A 6000-nucleotide genomic window follows, 5' to 3' on the forward strand; every position below is an offset into this window, starting at 1 on the left:
GTTACTGAATTGAGCTTTTACCAGTCACCAATTTGTGGCATTGAGTGTTAACAGGAACTCAGTAACAAACCAATCTTCTTAGAATTTCCATTACAATAACTGTTAACACACTATATGATCGTGTAATAAACATTTTATCAACACAACAGTCAAAATGTTTACAAACCAAAAGCCTGTTCCACACAACTACGTATTTAATAAGTATTAAATAGTAGAATAACTGCTGGAGAGTGCATAAAAACAAAATTAAACCTGCAATCTCAGCCTAAAGGTACTGAGGTCTTCTACAGTACTTCCACCAGCCCATGTGAAAGTAGCTAGAATAACATAAGCCAGGAATCAAACCTGGAGAATTAATATGTCTCAGTTCCACAACACACTTACCACTGAACTTCAATTAAATTGTAGCTAGTTCCCTGAGTGTATACAGGATACTGCGAACAGCATCAATCTCCTTGTGCATAGCACTCAAGACCTCTGCACTTGAATTGAAGTACTTTTAACTCATCCATTGCCTGAAATATTACTAATGTAGTCTTGCATTCAGCTAAGTCAAATAAAGTCTAAGGAGCACCAGTAGTACTAATGGTCATGAGACTAAATAGTACATTGCCAATATTACTTCCTTTAAATTTAATAATTCATATGATGTAGTCATGATTTGGAGGTGCCAGCGTTGGACTGGCGTGGACAAAGTTAAAAATCTCACAACACCAGGTTACAGTCCAACAGGTTTGTATGGAAACACTAGCTTTCGAGACGCTGCTTCTTCATCAGGTGGTTGTGGGGCAGGACCAGAAGACATAGAATTTATAGCAAAAGGGTTACAATGCCATCGAGTTGTAATGATACATCAAACAAACTTAAATTAAGTCTTGCATCTTTTAGGATGTGATATGCTGGTTTAGGCTCTTTAACATCTAAATTCAAAAACTCCTTTTAAGTTTCATTCTCAAGATGGCTGAGAATGTAACTTAAAAGGAGTTTTCGAATTTACATATTAAAGAGCCTAAACCAGCATATCCCATCCTAAAAGACGCAATACAATCTAAGTTTGTTTAATGTATCATTACAACTTCATGACACTCTAACCCTTTTGCTATAAATTCTGTCTCTTCTTGTCCTGCTGCACAACCACCATTTAAGAGGCAGCGCCTCGAAAGCTAGTGCTTCCAAATAAACCAGTTGGACTATAACCTGGTGTTGTGAGATTTTTAACATATGATGTAAAGCACACCAATTGGCTCACTCTGGTCCATTAACGATCAGTTTTCTCAGTTCACATTTACAATGCTGGTAACTAGTTGAAGTTTGTGTTTACAAACTGTGGTCGTTAAGTACATTAAATAAACTTCAACCAGGAAAGCTAAGTAAAGTAATCCTTAACAAAATCATGTGACTGAAATCCAATTTGACCTAAACATGCTGTCAGTGAGTTAGGTATTAATGCAAGATGAACATAGTTTCTGTATTGAGACTGCGTTTTCTCAGACATCAGCAACCTAAAGCTATTCTTCTCCCTCCAGCCTCACTTTCACTGGGTTCAGTTTTAATATAAGCAAAGGGCTCCACAGCTCCATACGCTCATCTGGAATACAAAACTGTCACCTTGCAATTGCAAAAAGGCAGGGTTAGTGATCTTAAATGTTTTGCATGGCTACCTCTAGAATTCAACAGAGATCTCACCAAACATTCTCAAAGCTGTTGCTTATTTTTATTCAGCTTCCCCAAGCTGTAGAGTGAAGAAAAACTGATCTGACTTGAAGCTAATGCTTCCCTAATGTGCTACTGGTAGAAAGGCAGTGCACAAACTTGCAAATTCTAGTAGCGATTCCCAGTCTGAATTAGCTCACCTTCGTTGGAGTACTGACAGGTATGGTCATTGCACTCAGCCCCCTAGGCTAGGGAGGTGAAAATAAAATAAGCTGAAACTGCACATATGAATGTTGAGGAAGAACAAGATCAGGCTCAGCTGAGAAGCTCCCTACGTTAACATAACCTTCCATCATTTACACTTGTATTAGCTGACCTATGTAATCATACACCAGAACATGTCAGTATCTTCAGTAGAGAAAACCAGATAATTTTTTTTCAATCTTTACCTCATTTTGCACAAAGATGCTTCAGTATACTTTTCAAGCTTCTCGAGCATTTATTGGACCACAAAGTTGGTGCCAATAGTATTGATACATGACATGTATTAGTACTGTTTGCCCAATGTCCGCCAGTTTTTATACTGGATTCATACAGCACTAGTGTCCAAACTTTAAATAATTGTGCATGTATGAGCACTGCAGTGCCAAAGTCATTGCAGACTAGCACATGCTGTAAAAACAAGGGAGTGAATTAACAGTGCACTCCCAGATTGCTCTCAATATTCAAATAATAATGTATGTACACTGTTTTGACAGGTTAGTTTTTATGGCAATGTAACGCAATCATACTTCTGATCCCCCTTTGTCTCCACATTGAGTTCAATGTGATGTTGGAAATCATTTCCTGTTCTTTCTGAAGCTACACCCTAACTTTTATTAGTTAATTTCCTCCAGTCTTCAATCCTTATTTTATACAGTGCCTCTAATTTAGTCATATTTACTGTACTTGATAATTTCCAGTCACGAGTTTAGTTTCTCTCCTCCTCTTCCGAATGAGGTTGCTTACCCAATGGGTACTTCATCTCATCACCCATTTTTCATACTTGAGTCAAGACAGTAATTTCTTGGGCCATTTCATCCAACTACCATACATGCACTGTCCAACAAAGAGAACTAATCAGATATCTATCAGGGGGAGGAAACCTAGTTGAATTTCCTATTCCTAACCTAATTATAATATTTTTAATGGAATCCCAGCAAGTTCAACACATCATGTCTGGTATCTTGGTATACATATTTCAGTCGTATGCCTCTTGAGAAAATTAACAAACAGAAAGTAGGCTTAGGTTTGGAGTTGAGCTTTGTTCATGGCAGAAAGAACAAAATAGTGGAAAAATGCAAGGGTCATAATCACCTTAGACATGTGTCTCTGCAAGCCCTTTACAAGATAACTTGGATAAAACAGTTGATGACGATAACCCTGATGTGCAACGCTGGGTTTGGGTATTGAGATCAAGATATCTTGATTCTGTACAAACTGTTATGCAAGTACCTTTTCATCAGACTCACGCAAACGTACAAAATATGTGACACCAGTGCTAAAATGAGGATACTCAGGCTTGATATCACAATTGATGGAAGGCAGCCCTGGAGACTGGTTATGAGCATTGATGGAGGATACATTTCCTAATGAAAATATTGCAGAAAGGCTAGCAGTCACTTGCAAAGATCCAGCAGGAATAGCCATGCTGCTGCATTATGTGTAATAAAATAAAAACAACGCACACATACATTATAGCAAGTTGTGCTAATGACCATGGTGCTCATGAGTTATCCTTATTATCTGCTGTCTGCCTGCAAGTGCTGAAATCAGAGTTTCATAGTTTTCCAATGTCTAGTTTCTAACCATCTGAGAGTTAAGGCTAGTGGCAATGGAAACAGAATCTCTTAAACCTCAAGAATACAGAGAATTCTTTGAATGGTTGAAAGCAAGTCATTTCCAATTGACAAACTCTATTCTATTGCTAGTTAAGATGCCTGAGCCAGACAGATACATAAACTTTCAGGGCACATCAACAACTGTCTACCCAGCTCGACACATTAATGGAACTTGGAATGGCAGACCTGTCACAATAGATTCAGAGTTATCCTTTTCAGCCGCAAATAAACCTGCAACTTAGAGATCTCACAAATTCAGAACTTTACACTGGGTAAATAGTTGCTACCTTGATTAATTTATCTGTTTAGATTGCTACTCTTCCCAATTTTAACCTTTGCCTTACTGTTATGTTATTGCTCATTTTCAATAAAACAAATTTTAACTGTTTGCTTTCTTCTGATAACCATACTAGAAATATTTTTGCTTTTTACTTATCAATTCAGTCTATCATCAAATAAAACTTTTATTCAGAGTACATTCATTATTTTTACTTACTTGGGAAATGGCGTTAGACTAGTGATGTACATGTTTTTTGACTGGCACAAACTTAATGACCAAAGGGGTTTTTTCTGAGTTGTAGATCTCTCTGACATTAATCCATTGATCATTTGATCACCTAGGCTATTGATATAGGAATGGTGCAATACACTAGACTGGAATCTGTTCCTTACGATTTTCAAGACACAGCTAGTTTAATTGTTGTCATATGTAATTCACCAGATGCATGTGGGTTTTTTGTTTACAAGTTGGATAGCTGCTAAATGAAAAGGTTTCATCGAAGATGTATGAGAGCACAATTCTGCTTTGCCCTTTCCTTGATTTTCCATGTAATTATAATACCTGAACCTTACAGGATTGTTTAATATATCCATACCTACAAAACTATTAAAGAGGTCTTTCCATTCTCTGCAAAACCTGATAGCTTATAAACTAAATTTCACTCCAATAATTTAGACTCCTGTCAAGGTCAAACAAACAGTTTGAACTTCTGAAGTTCACATTTAGGAGACTTTTAACATCTCCAAAGAAAGAAAACTAACAATGACATTGCTGTGTTTATTCCCAGATTTCAAAACAAACCATACAGGTGTATACCATATGGGAGTGTCAAACATACAGTTTTCTCAGTAATACGCAGCAGCAGGGGAAAATAAACCTGATGGCGAAGATATTGCAATTGCAAGGCCTCAGTAACACCATCTGATAATTTCAAAGTCAAGATTGCCATGAAGCCAAAGAGTCTTCAGCAAAATGCACTGGATTTTACGAGGGATCCTACATCCTAATCTGAATAACTCCCACCGAATTAGAAGAGTAAAAACGATCAACGTGTCAAACCAATCGCAAACAAGTCCGGCAGACCTAAGTGAGAGAGAAAACAGCACGTCCACCCCCAAAACGAGTGGGACTGGTTGGTACAGTGTAGGCTTGGTGAATCGAGGCCCCGTTGGTGACTCCCTCGCCTTCACCCTGCACTGCCCTTTCAGCCACATTGGGAGGAGCAGAGATCCCAGAAATCAGGTGCCCACCAAAATGAAACAAATCCCGGCAGCGCTAACCTTCCCCCCAGATTTTCATCATCTGCCTATCCCACCCTCACACAATCTTCTGGACTGATTCCCCTCCAATCCACTCCCCCCCCCCCCCCCCCCCAATGAGGAGGGTCTTCTCCAGCCTGCCTCCCTTCTACCCCACCCCCTGGGGCACTCTGTGTGCGTCTCAGTGACCCCAAACCCAAGGCCACTGCCCTCCTCGGCCTTGAGGCCCCATCCCCAGGTAACCAATAAAACAGATAAATCCCTCCGAATTCCACCCACCTGGATTCAGAATTTTGTTATTCTCTCAACCCTAGCTGCCTCCTTTTCTTTAAAAATAAATGTCCATGCTGGAACGCGGCTTTCAGGGATCCAGTACTAGGCCCCGGGTCCGGGGGCTGTGTTTCATGCTTCCCCCCCCCCCCCCCCCATTCTCTCCCGGTTTGCCTTACCTTTCCCTTCCCCCGAGCCGGTCACATACCCCGGTGTCGGTTCGGGGCTTGTGAGGGACGTGGCGGGTGGGGGAGTTAATTGTGCTTTCCGATCGGTGCCCGCCACTCCCCGGCCCGTCTCCTCTCCCCAAACTCCTCGGTTGCTGAAGCCGCTGCCAACTTTTTCCTCATCAACAAACCCGGAAATTTTCTCTCTCTCTCTCTCTCTCTCTCACTCACTCACTCACACACACCAGCGTCCCACAAAATGGCGGCCAAGGGGGAGGGGGAAATGAGAGACGGGGGAACGGCATCGACGTGATCGCGCACGTAGAGCGAGCGTTAGTCACGCATGACGTGCCCGCTCGCGCGAAACCGAAAGCCCGGCCCCCGCCCGTGTCGGCGCTGAGCGCGACAGCGCCCTCTAAAACCTCGGAGGTGGAATCGCAGGCCGCCCGAAGGAGGCCGGCCGTTGGAGATGTAGAGTATGGAAACAGACC

At 41.3% G+C, this 6000-nt stretch overlaps 1 protein-coding gene across 1 annotated transcript in view; it reads right to left on the minus strand.

Moving 5' to 3' along the window:
* The window catches only part of wipf2b (WAS/WASL interacting protein family, member 2b), a 47455-nt gene extending 41720 nt beyond the window's left edge, over positions 1-5735 (minus strand). The window contains exon 1 of the mRNA XM_043674868.2: positions 5522-5735. The gene's annotated coding sequence lies outside the window, so the exon portion shown is untranslated. The remainder of the gene's footprint in view (positions 1-5521) is intronic.
* Positions 5736-6000: the final 265 nt, after the last annotated feature.

The sequence above is a fragment of the Chiloscyllium plagiosum genome, unplaced genomic scaffold, assembly GCF_037043375.1.
Source record: "Chiloscyllium plagiosum isolate Xiang-an unplaced genomic scaffold, Cpla_swu_hap1 HiC_scaffold_32, whole genome shotgun sequence".
NCBI lineage: Eukaryota > Metazoa > Chordata > Chondrichthyes > Orectolobiformes > Hemiscylliidae > Chiloscyllium > Chiloscyllium plagiosum.